Raw genomic sequence first — 20,796 nt, forward strand, 5'->3', positions numbered from 1 at the left:
CCTCATGACTGTGTCAAGATCAATAGATTTCTTTAAATATCAGTTAATTTCATTAAGTTCAAGGTTTAAAATGCCATGTGGTACGACTCCTCAAACTGTATAATGATTTAATATAATTTAATAATTCACAATATTTAATAAATAAATACTACTGGCGGTTATACCATGTGATTTTTTAAAAAGTCATTCCATTGGACCTTTCAATAAAATTGTATAGATGTTTTTCAAAACGATATGAAAAAAAATATGAATACAAAGAGAACGTTTATCAAAGTCAAAGCTTGTTCTGATGGGCAGATGAAGACCAAATAGCCCTATTGATCGCTGACATCAATTCCCATCTACATCTCTGCCCTTGAGGGTCAACAAACTTTTGTGATGAGAGACACTACTGGCCCTTCCAATAGATGAACAAATACAACAGCAGCCGAGACAGAAAATAAATGTCTGCTAAATGGGGCTATTGTTTCAAACATTAGAACGGTGTCTCTGCAAAGGACAGTGAGTGTGGCCCAAGGCTTTCAAAACACGTTCCACTGAGGTCAGGGTGTGATGTTTTCTAACGTCAGACACTTCAACAACAGTGAAAGCAAGAAATGCAATATTACAGCAACTCAACAGCATCCCATAAGAACTGAGAAAGACAAATAAATGTGCTGAATATAATTAAAACGCATTACTTGGGAACTGCATTTTGTTACGGATCTGAAGTGTAATTGATCTGAACAAACATCTATGGTTTATTTATTTATTTTCTCATAATCTGTTCACCCCCTTCCAATTTTTGTTTTTGTTGTCGTTTAATATTTCTGGAATTTGTTTTAATGGTTTAATTCCATTTAAATACTCAACAAATCATGTCTAAGCAATTGAATTCACAAAACTCTGTGACGTGACTCTCAGAGCAGCTCTGGAGATGAAGCTTGTATTGTGTGTTATATAGTTAGACAACAAATGCTGAAAACACCACGGGTGTCATGTGTGTTTAAGTAAGTGTATCAGTAAAAAAAAAAAAAATTTACACAGAAACATGCAGAACATGCAAACTTCATATTTAAATCTTAAAGCAACTTATAGCGCTTTAATGTTTCACATACACAAATCCATAATGTTTCAGACACTAGTCCATATCGCAGAAAATATTTATATATTTTACATTTTTGCAAACTTCTATAAAACTTTTTTTTTTTTTTTTTTTGCGAAGTGTCCCCTTTAAGAACACAAAACTCTGTGCTTTGATTTATTGAAGAATTAACATTAAATTTGGAAATGTCCTTTTCAGGTCTATGCTCAAAAAGTTAGCAGTTACACCAGTTATAACTTTGAAAATAAAAAAGTTGCTAAACTCAGTAAGACACTGGCGCTTTACGACTAAAGTTGAAGAGCCATGACATACAAAAAACATATATATATTTTGGGTCTGTACAGAATAGCTGCCTTGCCTATATTGGTCAAACTGACCCACAAACATTAAAAAAACATGCATGCATGTTAATGACCCTAAATGATAAAAAGTCACAAAATTTCAAGAGAAATAACATGGGTTAAAAAGTATTTCAGACAGCTTGAAAAAAGAACGGATGGCTAATTTTTACCATTTGTAGCAGACAAAATAATTTTCCGTATTGGAACAAGTGGGGAAAAGCTCATGCTTAACTTAACAGGGTAGTAAGAAACAAACCAACATAACAAAATATAACCAAGAAATGTTATTAATTTGGGTCTTTCCTTACACCATTAAAATATGTGGTCAAATTGACTTAGGAACATCACAAACGTAATAGAAATTGTGTGTATATGTCAAAACACATCAGCATGTAGAAATTTGCGTGCACGTTCATAACCCTAAATGAGAAAAAGTCACAAAATGTCAAAAAACAAACAAACAAAAAAACAGGTTAAACAACATTTCAGTCAACTTAAAAATCGAAATTTCAAACTGACCCGCAACATAACATGAGGGTTAAATTAAAGAATGGACACAAAACATCTAAAAGATGTCCAGAATATATTTGCATAACTGCAAAGCAATACTCACAATAATCAAATAAAACAGCGGAGCCCAAAATGTTATTTTTATTTTAGCAGACACAACTGAAAAACAACATTTAAAAGATCAACAGTTTATATTATTCAAAATAGTGCACATCTCAAACTAAGAAGAAAACCTCTCATGGCACTGCTTTCATATGGATGAGATTAAAACTAAAATCCCTTGGCTCTGACACTCACTGTATGTAATGGAAGTGATGTTGAAATCATCACTGGAGGAAAATACAGCTTTAAAAAGAGGACAGGTCTGCGGGGGAAATACTTCTTAAAGTCTACCAACCACATGTGTTCAACGTGCAAGCATGAAATGTGTCCAAGGAACTCATCACATTATTCCACCCACTGATTAGATTGTTTTGGTCTGCTTGGACATACTCTCAAACTAAGGCCAGAAACACTCTCTGCACAAGCATACAAATGCAAATGCTTGGCCAACGCATTCATGAGTGAAACCTCATCATGCATAGTAATACGAGTTACTGCATAGAGTACATTACATGCCAAAAAAACATAAGTGTGTAACACTCAAGTCAGGATTTGGTTCGATACACGATATTGATATCACAATATTTTGAACAAATCTATAGGTTTTTAGGTAAACAGTTAACAAAAACATTACAATGTTCAATTTGGTGTGACATCAGGGGTGGACTTGGTCTTTCTCCTCCATGTGTGACATTTCCAACATAACGCGTGAAGTCGAGGACACGCATCGCAGAGCTATGAAGACTCCTGGTTGTTCCAAACTTCTTCCATTAAGGATTATGGAGGCTATATGCTTCTGTGAACCTTCAATACAACTTTTTCGTTGTCTTCCCCAGATCGGTGTCTTGATTCAATCCTGTCTCTGAGCTCTACAGGCAGTTCCTCTGAGCTCATGGCTTGGGTTTTGCTCTGATATGCATTTTCAGCTGTTAGACCTTTTACTGAAATGTGCCTTTCCAAATCATACCCATTCAATTGAATTTGCCACAGGTTACACTCTAAAAAATGCTGGGTTGTTTTAACCCAATGTTGGGTCAAATATGGACTAACCCAACAACGTTGGGTTAAAAAATGCAATTTAAAAATGGACAAATTGCATTTTGGACAAAATCAAAAATGGACAAAAATGCAATTTAAAAAAGGACAAATTGCATTGGTTACATTAAAAATGTATCCAACGGCTGGGTTTGTCTATTTTTAAATTGCATTTTTAACCCAACATTGGGTTAGTCCATATTTGACCCAACATTGGGTTAAAACAACCCAGCATTATTTAGAGTGTAACTACACTCAAAGTGTAGTAACATCTATAAGCGAAATAGGTATGCTCCTGAGCTAAATTTCAAGTGTCCCAGAAAAGTGTATGAATAGAAGCCACTGTAACAATATAATAAGCAACGATAGAGTTTACAGTGGCTTCATAAATTAATTTATAGAGTTAAAAACCTTGCTGTATTTTTGTTTAGTTAATTAATAGAAGGTTCTCCGCCATCCTTCTCCAACGAAAGTCAACTGAACACACCTGACGTCATAAACACGACTTCTCACTTTGTAAATACAAATTTAGGAGGACTTGAATGCACCATCAATTAAATCTATAAATTCATTTTTGGGCTGAACTATCCACAGTATATATTGTTACATTTTTGCATTACAATATATTGTGCCAATATAGTTACATCCTTCATCACAGCTTGTCATTTAAAATGAGTTACATTTCAAATGACACGTTCTTTTTGCCAGTAATAAAGAGCTGAAGTTTACTATCTTAGAGCAGGAGATGAAGGCTATTCAACCAGTAACAGAGAAAGATCACAGACATCAGACAGATTTTCTTGCATGGCCGTTACCTCTATTAAGAAGGTGTTTCACCTTTAACCTTCCATCAGGGGAACGACACGTCCCAGCACACCTGCATTCATTGGCATGCACCTGATTTCTTTTCCATCTTTTCAACATAACTTCCAATTTCATCATTCTTTTTACAGATTTGCACTTTAATCGGCAGTGGCAAAAACAGACAAATGCGACAAAAAAAGAAACTTTAGAAGGGAAAGAAACATTCATCAAAAAACTAGGCCAATCCGGGTCATATTTTAAAAATGTGCAATATCTAGTTTTTCTCTAAATGAAGACGTAATGTGATATCCCAGCTCACAGCTGGGATAAATTCCTAAAACCCAACATTGCACATATCATTTGATTTGTTTAAGAAGTCTTGATTACACATAGACATTATGCATAATTTAATCAGACCGGCAGTAAAAAACAGCATTAATTTTCAACTCTCTGGAACAAAACTGTAATGTTTCAACATTTTAGATTTGCAATCCCCACTTGAAAACACAAATGCACAAACTAACATCTGTGAGACCTACCATTTCATAAGTATTATAGTTCATTAATAATCCAGTGAGTAATTCCTTTCACCAATAAATTAAAAAGCTAAATCCAGGATCATGGGAAGGAAACAGCTGAATGTCCGTAGATTCCTTGTGTTTAAGTCAGAGGGCCAGCCAAGTGTTTCCAATGCAGTCTGCTCATAAATATCTCATATTAGAGATATTTGCACAAGTGTCATCTCGGTAAAACCTGTGCTTTCATTAATATTCCCTGTCGCATAACTGACATTTACATAGCAGGACTACACTAAGATTACATTGTCATTTTAATGTAAAATCTACTCTAAAACATTTCAATATGTCAAAGGACACCTCTTCATTTTCGTCTTCAGCAGCACAACCGATAATAGAGGGAATCTCACAAAACCTGTCAAGAACATTTGCAGCTTAGATTTTACCCAAAAATTCTTTAAGGGACTGCGCTGGCTTGGCCACGTGCGCCGTATGGAAGACGGGTGGATCCCCAAGGACATCCTCTATGGTGAACTCGCATCCGGCAAAAGACCCAAGGTTGCCCCCAGCAGATATAAAGATGTCTGCAAGTGCGACATGAAACCGAGATCTGGGAGAACACTGCAGCTAACCGTAGCAGCTGGCGCTAAATACAGCTAAATACAGGTGAGGAGAAGATCTTGAAACTAGCAGAAGAGAGGAGAGCCAGACGGAAGGCACGCGCACACGACCAACTACATCTGCAGAGACTGACTGTCACTTCCGCATCGGTCTCACCAGCCACCAACGATGCTGTTTCAGTCGCAACACCACGAACTCTAAGGGGGCAAAATCCATGATCGACAAACGACCGAAGGAGGCCTACTACTACTGTCCATTCAAGCACAAATAGACACAGAAGACAACATAATTCGCTGTGAAAACAGGCCGTGTGTTCTGAATCGAGTTCTCTTTCACATCTTCTTGTGCTTGCATGGTTTAAAATGTAATGTTTAAACTGATAGGACCTAAAAAGTTTAAACTTTTTTAAACAATACGAGAATCACTTGCGTTTCGAACCGTGGTGCCTGGTGTGTACAGGTCAACTACGATCCCTATACTTGCCATCGCACATCCTGCAATGTGACTTGTTGATTCGCACTATGCAATATATTGGGGTGAAATAAATAGGGCTGCACGATTATGACAAAAATCATGATTGTCAATTATTCCCCTGAAATTGTAATTGCGATTATCACAATTTGCATTGAATGATGTTTCTAATAGCTTTATACCACTGACTGAAGCAACTCCATGCCATATTATTTATAAAAATAAAAAAACAAGCTGAAAACACTTCCTGAAAAACATTGGTTTGGTTTCTTCATTAAATAAAAAAAGTAAAAATATGCATGGTATAATAATAGGAGCTTCTGCACCGGGTAGTTCTAGGAACTAGCCACCAGGGTGGTTCCCCGAGAGCTAATGTTCCCCTATGGCCGTTTTCCTGGTTGCATTCGCACCACCAGTAGGAACTATGAAGTGACGTAAGCCGTGCTTGTTGTTGGGACTTTTATTTTGACGGCGCGGCAGACTTTTGTTTTGACTCCTATTCGCTGTCTTTATTTGACTCCCATTCGCTGTCTTTATTTGTTACGTTCTGTTTAACAGTCCAGTCTAATATGTTATTAGATGGTTATATTAAATAACTGTTAAACAAAGTAGACAGTATATAAGAAAAAGTATTAGCGTTTGCTGTGTGGCTGTGGCCCAATTTCACTAGCTGAGCAGAAATACATAATCATGTTTACCTTGGTCCCCTCAAAATTGCATTGGATTTTCTCTTTAGCGTAAAGGTTGATAGGTCCATCTATCACTGTTTTTCCATGTTTGAGGAGTTAGTTTGTGGAGTAAATATACAGTATAGGCCATGTACACTCTTTTTAAAAATGGCAGCTGGTGTTTCGGGTGTGGTCGACCAATCAACGTACACCTACGTCACTGCTGGGTTCTCTGAAGTAGACGTGATTTGCCTCTCACAACGTAACGTGCTCTAAACGCACCTCTGAAGCACACAGAATAATAGGCTCGTTTGAGATGAGCAAAATCTGCGCAGAACCGATCATCGCGAGATGCATGGTGGTTAGAAATGTGTCCGAGTGAGGTCCGACTAGATCTGATGTCATGCTAACGCATGTCAAAAAACTCTTGCGACGTTGAGGCGGACTTGTTGGATTGTGCAGTTGCTCTCCACCGACTGCGCTGATCAAAAGCATGATGGGAAATTACTTGCTGACGACAGAGCTTAATGCTAATTGGTTTAAACAACCGTGATGAATTGTTCTCTTTTAAAATGTTTGATTTTATAACTTTGATATCATGTTTTTATGTGTATAAATGATGTATGAATATTCGCAAACTCTCTGACAGTGCGATCTCTATGGGTTATGTGATTGTTATCATATATATAAAAAATACATAGAAACATGTCTGTAATTAAAGTAAAAATGATTGATTTTTGGTGTCTTGTTAATTATATTTATTTTTTATATAAAAGCAGCAGAACTTGCATCCATTTTATCAGCAACATAACGCATGAGTGTGAATCCTCGATCATCAGTGTCCGATTCACTGAGAAGAGAGATCTGTCAGTTTTTTCCCTCCTCCCCTCACTGCAGCCGCCTTCTCTGACCTACATCTCAGTCGAGGTGAGGCACATCTCAAATAAGCCTAATGTAAGTTTTGTCTTATTTTTGCAATCGTGGCTTTGAGCGATTACGTAAAATAAGACATCCGTAATCGTAATCGCGATTAGAAATTCGTTTAAGTCGGCGCCGATAGCCTCGTGGCCTCGACATGTAGCCTCGACATGTAGCGCCGTTGCGCTTGGGCGGCCCGAGTTCGAGTCCCGGCTCGTGGACCTTTCCCGATCCCATCCCCCGTCTCTCTCCCACCTCACTTCCTGTCAACTCTCTACTGTCCTGTCCCAATTAAAGGCAAAAATCACCAAAAAAAAAATAATAATAAAAAAATGTAGGTCTTTGACGGTTGTGCCACATCTCGCTGCTTTTTCAGCATCTCATGCATGATCACTGTTTTTAAGATGCTGTGTCAAGTAATAAAAAAAATCTACTTTTAAAACAAAAGTGTATAACAATTTGATCTTATTTATTTACTTATTTCTTGTTGCATAAAAGCAACATCACACTCAAATCGTGCTGCTGTACTGAATATAAGCACAGCTGTGATAAAGACAAATTAATAATCTAATGAATCCAAATAAAGGCATTAAACTGCATTGCTCTTCACAACTGCCGCTGTCAACTTCAATTACCAGTAAACCAGTTCTACTAAACACTTACTTTGTGAAATGTCAGTTGTTGTTTTTTTGTATAGGCTTTATTCCTGTTACTAAGCAGCAGGTTAATGTCTTCTCTGCATCTGACAATTATTTTGAGACTCTTCAAAGTTCTTTTTCAGGCATGCAAGCTGATTTCAGACTTGTTTTTCTTGAGTTTCTGTAACTACAGTACCTGCATTCGATATTTTCTGCTATATTTGTCTGAATTCTGTATGTGACTTACTCTGGTAATCATACTTGATATTACTTGGTCATTAATAAAAAAAAAAAAAAACATGAAATGTTTTTGACATGTCTTGCTTGAAAAGTCTGTGCCATATTCCTTACAATAAATGCCACTTTCTTCAATCCTTCTATGGCTTAAAATGTCCAGATAATTTTTGGAGCCACTTAATTTCTGAGCGTCTGAGCGCGTTGTTGTCTTTGGAGCTCCATCGATTGATTTATAATTCTTGATTTCTCTTTAAAGGGTAACTAAACCCCTGGTCAGAGCCTGACTCCACCCACTGGCAATATTTGAAAAATGCTAGAAAAGTGGGCAGACCCCAGCGGAGATAGAGGGGACGAACCGTGAGCGGGGGGGGCGTGCACCTGAGAGCCCTGCTGACAGCTGACAGCTGACTGTCTAAAATGGAGAGTTTGCTCACAGGGTCGCAGACGACGTAAATATGCATCTGATGAGTTTTATCGAGTTGATATCAATAGCGCGCGCTCTCTGCTTATTCATATTTTGCCGCTGCTATGTGAAAAAATCCAGCAAAATGCGCCGACGCGTTTGTCGACCTTAGAGGATTAACTTTAGCCTAACCATAAATTGTGATTAAAATATATATGATCACTCACATCAAGACGCCGCTGCGGTGGTGGAGTCCATGCAGGATCGAGGAGCAGCGTTTGGCACTGCGTCGCTGTTCAGCGCGAGCTGTGTGGAGAAGCCCATTTCCACCTCTATTGCGTTGGAAAAGCAATTCCGCGTAAAATGCAGGTTTCACACTCACGGTCTTCCAGGCCAAGTGCATGCAAACACTGGCGCCTAATTTCCAAGTCTGCTGGAAAGCAGTGCTGTTGCACCCAGCAACACTGCACCTACCACTGTACTAAATACAGATAAATCTACGCTAGCTCATCCAAGGGCGTGGTGAGCTCGTACCAAGGGAGGGCGTGGTGAGCTGGAACCTGCCTACGTCACGCAGTACCGCTTACGTCACGCAGTACCGCAACATCCAATAGGAAAATTCAACTGCAGTAGCCACCGTTCAACCTGAAGAGGGCGGCACTCAGACGTTTTTACACCATATATTGTAGAATTAAAACACTTTATACCCAAATGTCAAAAAAGTTACTCGAATCAATGAACAGCACTAATAAAGCCCCATTCTTACAGATCATTAACTAAAAAAAGTTTGTTTAGGGTTTAGTTACCCTTTAAACTCACTTACAACGAACATTTTCTACTTTTCCTCACCTCATAGTTATAACGCGGATTGTTGAGCAGACGCGTCTCAAGCCTTGTGATCCAACGCTGGATACTCTTATAGGTTACGTCCGTGGATCACGGCTGAACGCGTCTTCTCCGCACTCATTTAAGTTACAAACAAACATTTTTTCGCCTATCGTGCGTCTACTCTACACCCGTACCACTGAAAAGACGGATTATATCCAAGACTTAAGCCATAAATTAGTATTAATATTGATAGCACCACTGGTAGCGTCGTTGCTAACTTAACTTACTGTCCATCTGTTAAAATGGCGAATATATCAAATGTAAGTAGTCTACCTTTTGGTGCAGGTGAGGACACATTTGAGCTGCACGCGGTGCAGTCTGAGCTGGAAGCTGTTGAGAAACAGATCCACGACCTTTTAGTAAGAAAAGCCGAGCTGATAGACCGGCGTTTGGCTCTCGAAACATCACGTGCCGAGGCACACAAATCAGAGATTAATGTTACTAACCCGCTGACTCCGACCTCGTCTACTCCGTGCGTTCCTCAACATCGGTCCCGAACGTCGAGGTCGCGATCAGCCATGGTCTCGTTCACTCCGGCTCCAACATGCCATCACGAAGCCTGGATTTTTCCGCAGCGGAAGTCGCGAGTCAGGTCTAGACCAAGAAAACTCTCTCCGACCCTCCCGGTTTTCGAGATATCCACACAAAACCGCTTCTCCCCTCTTCGCGAAACAGAACGCGATGCTGTGATCATCGGCGATTCCATCGTTCGACACGTACACGTTACGTTAAATAAAAGTAAGGTGCATAGTCACTGCTTTCCTGGTGCTCACGTTCCCGAGATTCTGAACGAGCGCGTCGGAACCGTTGTCCTGCACGCGGGAGGGGCCGACATCAGGCTGTGCCAGACGGAGGTTCTGAAGAAAGACTTCAGGAATCTGATCGATACGGTACGCAGCACATCGCCTGATATAACGATTATTGTGTCAGGACCGCTTCCCACGTACCGACTAGGTCATGAAAAGTTTAGTAGATTATTTGCGCTTAATGAATGGTTAATGTCATGGTGCAATGAGCAGAAACTTCTCTTTGTAAATAATTGGAATCTGTTTTGGGAGCGTCCTAGGCTTTACCGTGCTGATGGCTTACACCCAAGCAGATTCGGATCGGATCTTCTGTCAGATAACATCTCCAAAATGTTAAATACCTTTTGACTAGTAAACAAAAGTCCAAATCATAGTCTCTGCTGCACCAATTTAACTGATATAAATAGTGTAGAACATTGCATAGAAACTGTGTCTATTCCTCGTTTAGTGAGATCAAATCAGAAATCTACTGCAGGATCTAGAAAAAATCTAATTTTTATTAAACCAGAAAATGTTGCTATTGGTAATCAAAAACAATTTTTAAAGCTAGGTCTTCTAAACATTACATCACTCACACCTAAGGCAGTTATTGTAAATGAAATAGTCACAGATAATAGCTTCGATGTACTTTGCCTTACTGAAACCTGGCTTAAACCAAATGATTATTTTGGTTTAAATGAGTCTACTCCAGCAGGATACTCCTATAAGCACGAGCCCCGTCTGAATGGTCGTGGCGGCGGTGTTGCAACAATCTATAGAGATTTTCTCAATGTTACTCAGAAAACGGGTTATAAGTTTATTTCATTTGAAGTACTTGTACTAAATGTTACGCTCTTAGATGTTCGAAAAACATCCCTATTATCTCTAGCCTTGGCTACCGTATATAGACCGCCTGGGCCTTACGCTGATTTCCTAAAAGAGTTTGCAGATTTTCTCTCAGACCTATTAGTTAACTTCGATAAAGCATTAATTGTTGGAGACTTTAATATCCATGTAGATAATCAAAATGATGCGTTAGGGGCTGCGTTTACAGATTTATTAAACTCCTTTGGGGTCAAGCAAAACATTACCGGACCGACTCATCGATTTAATCATACACTCGATTTAATTATATCACATGGAACCGATCCAACCGATATAGATATCATTCCACAAAGTGACGATGTCACTGACCATTACATGGTAACTTGCATATTACGTACTCCTGTAATATATCATGCTGCGCCGCGTTATCGATTAGGCAGAACAATCCTTCCATCCACCATAGATAATTTTTGAAACAGCTTATCGGATCTGTCTCAGCTGCTCAGTGAACCCAAACAAACAGATGAACTTGAGGAATTAACTAGCACTATGAGCACCATTCTCTCTGGATCATTGGATATTGTTGCGCCCATTAGATTAAAAAAGGTCAGAGAGAAAAGTAAAGCACCATGGTACAACAATACTACGCGTGTTCTAAAGAGAGAAACCCGTAATTTAGAGCGTAAATGGAAACAAACTAACTTAGAGGTTTTTAGAATCGCATGGAAAGACAGTATGTCACGTTATAAAAAGGCCCTAAAAGCGGCCAGGGCTGAGCATCTCCGCAAACTAATAGAAAACAACCATAACAATCCTAAGTTCTTATTTAACACCGTGGCGAGACTAACAAATAAACAGATGTCTCCTGAACAAAATATTCCATTACAGTTTAGTAGTAATGATTTCATGAAGTTCTTCACTGAGAAAATAGAAAACATCAGAACCACAATTGTAAACGTTCAATCCTCAATCGCGCCTTATAATTCAGCCTCAATTATCACCCCGCAAGAACAATTACAGTGCTTCACAACTATAGAACAAAAAGAGTTAAATAAACTTTTTACTTCATCTAAAACAACAACATGTTTACTAGATCCTATACCTACTAAGCTATTGAAAGAAGTGTTACCTGTAGTGGAAGAGCTTCTCCTCAATATTATTAACTCGTCTTTATCTTTAGGTCATGTTCCAAGAACATTTAAACTGGCAGTTATAAAACCTCTCATTAAGAAACCACAATTAGATCCGAATAATCTAGTAAATTATAGACCCATTTCAAATCTACCTTTTATGTCTAAAATACTAGAAAAAGTTGTGTCCGCTCAACTGGGCTCTTTCTTACAAGAAAATGACATCTATGAAAAGTTTCAGTCTGGATTTAGGCCGCACCATAGCACTGAAACTGCGCTCGTTAAAATCACAAATGATTTACTTTTAGCTTCTGACCAAGGCTGTATCTCAATATTAGTTTTACTTGATCTTAGTGCTGCGTTTGATACTATAGATCACACAATACTCTTAGATCGACTACAAAATTATACTGGTGTTCAAGGACAAGCATTAAGCTGGTTTAGATCGTATTTATCTGACCGCTACCATTTTGTTTATTTAAATGGAGAAAAATATATCATAACTCCAGTAAACTATGGAGTGCCGCAGGGATCTGTGTTAGGCCCTCTATTATTCTCAATATATATGCTGCCACTTGGAAATATTATAAGGAAACATGGAATTAGTTTCCATTGTTATGCTGATGACACTCAAATCTATATTTCATCACGGCCAGATGAAAACGCTAAATTATCCAAATTGACAGAGTGTGTTAAAGATATAAAAGATTGGATGACGCATAATTTTCTTTTATTAAATCCAGACAAGACAGAGGTACTACTTATCGGTTCAAAAAACCACCCACAAAACCTCTCACAATACAACTTTAACATAGTAGGATGTCCTGTTACTTCATCCTCTACAGTAAAAGACCTGGGTGTTATATTAGACTGCAACCTGTCTTTTGAAAATCATATTTAACATGTTACAAGAACAGCCTTTTTCCACCTTAGAAACATTGCTAAGCTACGTAATATGCTATCAGTTTCTGACGCAGAAAAGTTAATTCATGCATTCATGATCTCGAGACTAGATTACTGTAATGCGTTATTAGCCGGTTGTCCTGCATCCTCAATAAACAAGCTACAGTTATTCCAAAATGCCGCCGCTAGAGTTCTAACTAGATCAAGAAAATATGATCATATAACACCGATTTTATCATCCCTACATTGGTTACCTATAAAGTCCCGTATTAATTACAAGGTATTGCTACTGACTTATAAAGCCCTAAACGGCTTAGCTCCAGTCTATTTAACGGATCTTCTATCGCCCTATAATCCATCGCGCTCTTTAAGGTCACTAAATTCGAGGCTTTTGGTCATACCTAGGATATCTAGGTCCACCAAAGGAGGGAGAGCATTTTCACATTTAGCACCAAAACTCTGGAATAGTCTTCCGGATACTGTTCGTTGCTCAGACTCGCTCTCCCAGTTTAAAACTAGATTAAAGACGCATCTCTTTAGCCAGGCATTCATATAATACTTTTAATCCTACAGTTAAATCCGACCTCTAGTTCATAAACGCCAGAGGAGAACTGGCCCCCGACTGAGCCCGGGTTCTCCCAAGGTTTTTTTTTCTCCATTAGGTCACCTGATGGAGTTTTTCGGTTCCTTGCCACTGTTGCCTTTGGCTTGCTCAGTTGGGGATATTTAATTTAATTAATCAACGATACTATTGATCAGCATTACCAAACGTAGACGTTCCACTAGAAACAAACATTGATGTGTTGTTCTAATTTATTACTGTGAAGCTGCTTTGATACAACCTGTGTTGTGAAAAGCGCTATATAAATAAACTTGACTTGACTTGACTTGACTTAATTTGACTTATCTGAATTCAAATAAATATTAATTTACTAAATATGTCAATCTCACCCCAAAATCATTATTTAATTTTAAATTTGTACAATGGAAAATCATTTTTTATTGTTTTGGAATCTAAATAAATGCATCTTCATGCTGCTATCGAGGCCCCCGAAAATATCTTGACAACTCATTAGTGATTCCATCCAGCAATCAAGTCTATTCTGTCTTAAAATGTTAAATTAAGCTGTCAAAAATTCTTCCATATGTAAGGGCTTCTTCAGTGAAATGAGTAACGGCAAATTCATTGTATGAATTTGTCAGTGACAGGAGGCTTTTAGTATTAAGCGTGCACACACACACACCTTCCACTCAATGACCAACCATGGTTCATTGATTACCTTATCAGAGGAATGTCAAAAAGGAAAAGCTCGCTCATTTCTATTTCTGTGTGGAGAGAGAGAAGTGAGTTGTGTGACAGAGTATTTCTGCTTGAAAGAATATTCAAATTACACCTGCTATCTCTCAACAACGCAATACAACATAAACCAACAAAACAAATATAAAAGCCACAGTGCTAATGGACGCTCTGCCCTTGACTAACCAGTGCATCCTTCATGCTCGAACCTTTGAGCTGTGAATGACCTCCATTAAGAGACGAGCATGTGTGCGTTTAGTGGGTTATGATGAGAAATGTACCTTTTTTTATTTTTTTTATCCAGCCTTCTGCCAGATTCAAGGTGCAAAGATTACTGGATCCTGCACTCAGTCCATATTTTGCTTCCTGTAAAGAAGTTGTTGCTCTGAATCATATTGCCGTCTTTGAATGTAAACACTTGAATAGTCCTTATAAGCTGGTAAATGTGAAATAAATCCCTTTATGTGACTGGTATCCAAACCCTCTCACCATTAAACATCTCTTTGAATGCTATAAGGCAGGATAAAATGATACACAAAGATATATTTAAAAGCCCACAGTAATTTCCTCTTGAACAGCCGAATATCAAACAAGCATGAGGAAATAAACACATTCACTGCTGATCCCCTATTTCCTTTAGTCAAAGACTAGGCAGGATCTAAGGCAGGATTTAGTCTAAGTCCTCGCAGCACAGAGTAAGCAGCAGTGTTAAGAACAGCAAATTCAGGTCTACAAGAACAGACTGTACAGTGCAACAAAAATGAGACCCAAAGACAGACTGCTCGCTCTACACTTTCATTGCATCAGCAGGAGGAATACAATGTCTTCAACACGACTGATAAACCTTATACGAAGTGACGCCTGAGCGGCTTAGTATTTGTGTGGAAGGGCGCAAATCCTTCTCAGACCAGGAACATGAAACTGAAATGAAACATGAAGGACAAAAAAGATGATAAAACAAAATAAATATTTGTGCCTTAGAAACTGCGAATGAATAGTTCACCAAAATATGCAAAAATGCCATTTTCTATGCAATAACAATGCATGAAGCTTTCAAGCTTCAAGAAAGGATGGAGGTGTATCAAAAAAGCGGTTTATATTACTTGTGAACTAAAAAATGTGTCTTCTGAATTCATGTGATTATGTGAGAAACAGACCAAACTTGTCATTATTTACTGATAGCTTTCCCTCCAGCAAGTTAGTCAATGATAACCATTCTGATTGACAAACCAATCATTCAAAATGGGGTTTGTGAACCATTAAAAAGGTCTGACCCCAAAGAAAGACTTGTTCATTAATCAAACATAACGTATCCGGTCATAAATGTGTGCTCAAGACTCAAGATTAACATGAATTACTAGTGATGCACCAAACTTTCGACATCCACACATATTCTGCCAAAATAGTTTTGGAGCCTGGAGGGACAAAACCATTGACCAAAACAGTGATTGATGTTTAATTAGTGCTTCTCTGATGATGCATTCGACCATGTCAGGCAGTCAGCATGCACACAACGTGGATAAGCTACAACAGGTGAAAATGTCAGCAGTGTGGACGCACTTCACAGTGACCAAAAAGGATGCTAGAGTTTAGGGCTCAGTATTATTCAAAAATGTTCAATATCGATACACGGTTCCTGAACGATACTTTTTTTCACAGAGGCTGCAACATTAATGTGAAGAGGGGGTGAGGGGGTGTGTGTGTGGGGGGGGGGGTAATGCAGCTAAACTGAAGGATAAGCACACTTTACAAGATGCCTAGTTTAATGTGAGTAAATTCCGATTTGTTTCCTGGTTTAATTTTTCTGGATGGTTAAATTAAATTGTATTAATCAAAAACCATGTGTAATTAATTGCAATCATGAAACTTCAATTTAACAACAATGTATTAACAGTTTAACAAAAATTAAATTCAAATTCTATTTTATTTTTACCCAGTTCTGTGCTTTCCATTTTAGTCTATATTCCATTTTAATGGTTTATCAAAAACATATCTAATTAACTGAATTCATAAAAACAACTTAATGTATTCATTTGTATACAATAATAGGGTTCTATGAAATTATTATTTTTAGAAATTCTGTTGTGTATAAAAAAAAAAAATCTGTTAATCAAATGAAGGCATAAAACATAAATTTATCGTTTATTCAAATAAAAATTAACAAGCCCTTTAATTTTTTGGCAAACAAGTGATTTTTTGGCATAACAGAGCTTTACTATTAAAATTATGTCATGGAAGATTTTTTTTAAATAATAATTGTAAAAGACAAAACATTTCCTATATATAATTATATATAATTATATTTTAATATAATAATAATAATATTTAAATTTAAATATTTGTACATACAATATATATATATATATATATATATATATATATATATATATATATATAAATTTTCTCATAATCTTGACAAAAGTTATTTCTTGTGATCTTAGTTGCGATCATGGGAAAGAAAAAAAGGAAAACGAACCCTTTTTGTTCTGCAGAGACCTGTACTTGCAACTGTCACCGTCGATGTTCACGCGGTGTAACAGTTTGCAATTTCCTGCATTACGTAAAAAAAAAGAAGAAGAAGCATTCTGTGTAGAATGTAGTGCCTAAATAGTGTCATTCTTCATAATATATAGTAAATGTGTGAACAAATGACTATTTTACAGCGTAGGGGGGCGAGACACCAGACTCTAGAGAGTATTTGATTGGACAGAAAATCTGATGAGAAGCTGAAGCGCATAATGATATCATCAAAACAGTCGATCCATACTGGTGCTAGAGAGACTGTACCTGCACAATGCAAATACCTTCTAAGGGGTGTGTTCACAATTGGCATGTTTGGTTCGATTAAAACGAACCCTGGTGCGATTGCTCTGTTACTGCGGTTCATTCAAGAGTGAATGCTGCCATCCAAACCTGAAACGAACTCTAGTGCAGTTCGAATGAAATATGAACGCAACACGGACCAAAGACATGTAAACAAACCAAAAATGGGACGCAACGTCACAAGATGCGACCCTAAAATGGACAGAATACTCAAGCATGTCTGTTTTATCTAGTGATGAGATGTTGCCCATCACAGTTCAGTTCAGGCATCAACCGCGTCTTCTCACAGAAGATCTTCATTATGTGTGTGACGGAGGGATTCATGCCGCTGCTCCGACTCCTTTACACATCTTATAAGCTCTTCACGAGTTCTCAGCTGGTCAAAACACCATCATATGAGCCAACAAACATACAACGAGCACATTTATCCCAGCCCACAGCATCGTTTTGGACGTTCTGGAAGTTCTGTCTTGAAATATACGTCATAAAAACAGACCAATCAGGCTGTGAATGAATCCCTATGCCTTTAGGTTAGGTGTTAAAAGGGCAACGTGAACGCTAAGCGGACCAGGACGAATTTTATTTTTAGTTTGATCCGGACCAAACGAACGGAACTACAAGTCTGAACACACCCTAAATGCGAATTTTGTCATCGTCATGAAGCACACTTGCTTATAGATAACCATAAGACTAGCATATTCATACTAACGCCCAAAAAAACTTCAGTTTTGCGTTCAGAGGGACTTTCAATTTCAGTCTGTTTATCACAAGAAATTATTGTAAGGTTTTAGAAGACTTTGCATATAGTGCACAAGTTATATGGAGTCCACATTTACGATACTTTTGTGATGCTATTCCATCTTTTTTTAAACTTGAAACTTGAAACGGCACAGCACAACAAGTGCACTACTTAAAGTTTCAAAATTAGAAATGTCTAGATGTCTATCCCTTTAAACAGAAAGAAAAATAACTGGATGAAAGAATGACCAAAATGCACTCCTAAATCGATATTTTTCTGCAACAGAGAAATCACACTCAATGAACAACATTGAGATTACCTCTCTGCTTGCAAGGAGCCACTTACATTTGTGCATTTAAACAACCCAAACTTTGATAAGTTTACAAGTAAACAGCAGCTCGTCAGCTTATTGACAACAAACCCTATAGATGTCATCCACTGATACCAGCCAGCGGTTGTGCATATCTCGTGTTGCTAGGATACAAAGCTTTTCATGTGAATCACTACCGATATGTGATTGGTGTAGTCCTGAAACTATTCCACACGGTCCACACTCTAAAAATACTTAAAATATACAATATAGGAGCAGAGCAAAGAGAAATACAACAAGACAGGGATCAATTAAATCATTTACTCTACCAAGAGCCCATTTCTACAAGCACACCTGGTGTGAATATTTAGATGATCATAAAGCTTATTAAACAACAGTTTAAATGCATCACATCACTTTGCTGTAAACATTCACCCAAACATTGAAGTGTTTATCTGTCAGCAGTCATACAGCACAATTCTAATAATTTATAATTACTTTCTAATGCTCAGCTTGACTGTCAACAAGCAGTAAGGCTAAATCAAGGTAATTAATTAACAAATCTGATAAATATGAAGCAAGGCTGTAATTTTGATACGGATGTGCAATAATAATTCAGCTTAGTTTAAACTGGTCTAGAAAACTGTGCTAACTGTAGTAACATTAATGTGAAACCTGGCAGTTTAAGTAATGACACATTTCTCCATTAAGCTGTTTCTAAATACAATGATATATATTTATTTATTTTTAAATAACTGAGAGGAGCAAACCCCATAATGTCAGCAAAAACAAAATAGGAATTAATTATACAAATAATAGAAAGATTCAAGCTAAAAAAAATACAGGTATGTTTTACACCATCTCATGCATTAGATCATACATGTTAAATGTTCCAATAATCACAGGTATCAATAAAGATGCTTATTGCACATGTGCTAGTTCAGTTCAATTTGCTGCATGATTCATTAATTAAAACAAAGTCATGTACACACTCACACACACACAAATGAATATATATATATATATATATATATATATATATATATATATATATATATATATATATATATATATATATAATTATTAGTATTAGTATTATTATTAATTACAATATACAATAACTCTTGGTAAAAGAATAAGTGTTTTAATAAAAAAATTTAATCTATTTCCGTCTACATCCGTGTGTTGATCTGTAACATGAAGCTATTCGCTCACTAATCGGTTCTCAACTCATGACGAGTCAAACACCTGTCTCGGTTACTGAACGAATCAATCATGACCGAGTCGTTTTCATTTAAAAGATCCGACTCAAATGAACAATTCGTTTCTCGAATCGGACATCGCTACACATCAATCAGACAGACTGCTGTTTACTGATGACGCAACAGCCAAACTGTTTAGCATGACACACTGTTATCATTTATGTTTACACCAAAATATAATAATTACTACAATTATTGTTACTTCTCTGTAATCATTATGAATAAGAGATCTCCTTTACACAGTTTTATGTCTGTCATTTTTAGTAACAGTGCCGATTAACTAGGAAGTTACCGTGTTAACTAACGTTAGGTGAATAATGAATGTTTCTAAGAGAACGACTAAACTCCCTAAAACATTAAGACGCTGTCCAAATTACCTGCATACAAGTAAAATAAGTCGTGTGCATCTTGCTTAGACTATCTTGCATTAGTTTCATTATAGATGACAACACGAGACATGTTAAAAGTGTTTAAAAGCGCAGTGCGGCGCGTGCAGTGATGCGCGCGCTCCTGAACGCAGTGTCGTTGCGGTTGAAATAACATGTAAAAGCATAAACTAATGTAATGCAAGAGAATGATCTGCATGGACATAAGTTTATACACGCGCTCACCTCAGATTAAGAGAGGAAGTGTCCAACCCTGCCGCCGCGAACATAAACACGGTCCAAAGCTGGTGGACAATCTCCGGTCCCCGTCTGGCGAACTATGCTGGGTTTGTCCCGGTATCTGGTGACGTTCCGGTGCATGCAGCACTGCTGGATATATGCTGGGTCCCAGTTGGTAACCAGAAGAGCCAGTGAGCAGCATCGGTGCTGTCAGACTCGGAGGTAAACACTAGGCATTATGGGAATCTGGAGGAGCAACGTGCTTTGTGCACGCGGGGTAGAACACAGCGACATCTACAGGGTGCACTAATATTGTTTCACATGGACACAAACAAAAAGTATCTCGGCACTAGTGTTTTTATTTGGACATGTTACTATGGTAATAATGCCACGGTGTGTAGAGTGCCCGTAGTTGCTGAATATAGATGGGTGTTTCTGCAACTACGGGCATTTTTAAGTCCCAGTAGTGAATTTTTAGATGTTATGTTCAAATCTGTCATCTGATGCTTCATAAATATAAACGGTGTCATTACACACCTTGACAAAAAAAAAAAAAAAAAAAAATTGAATGAATGAATGAAAAATATGAAAAATTCTGAAGTATGTATAGGTCCAAACACCATTTTTGCTCATCCTACAACTGTGATCTTAATGCTGAAATATGAAGGTCAAATTTGATAATTATTTTACAATATGACTTTTAAATTTTAAATGAATTAGTTTAACATAAATATTCCTTTACATCATCTTAAAGTTTTTTGTTGTTGTTGTTGTTGTTTTATTTAATGATACTCATTTATATGATTTTTATTTTCTTTTTCAGTCCTTACCGCAAAACTGAAAAATACTTTTAATATGACATTTGTTTAAAGCCAAACAAAT

General features: G+C 37.4%; 1 protein-coding gene across 3 annotated transcripts in view; it reads right to left on the reverse strand.

Moving 5' to 3' along the window:
- The window catches only part of enox2 (ecto-NOX disulfide-thiol exchanger 2), a 250,392-nt gene extending 230,238 nt beyond the window's left edge, over positions 1-20,154 (reverse strand). For all 3 annotated transcript variants that reach the window (XM_081382659.1, XM_081382656.1, XM_081382663.1), the window contains exon 1: positions 19,921-20,154. The gene's annotated coding sequence lies outside the window, so the exon portion shown is untranslated. The remainder of the gene's footprint in view (positions 1-19,920) is intronic.
- Between the last annotated feature and the right edge of the window lie 642 nt (positions 20,155-20,796).

The sequence above is a fragment of the Scardinius erythrophthalmus genome (assembly GCF_964197995.2).
Source record: "Scardinius erythrophthalmus genome assembly, chromosome: 13".
NCBI classification, from domain to species: domain Eukaryota; kingdom Metazoa; phylum Chordata; class Actinopteri; order Cypriniformes; family Leuciscidae; genus Scardinius; species Scardinius erythrophthalmus.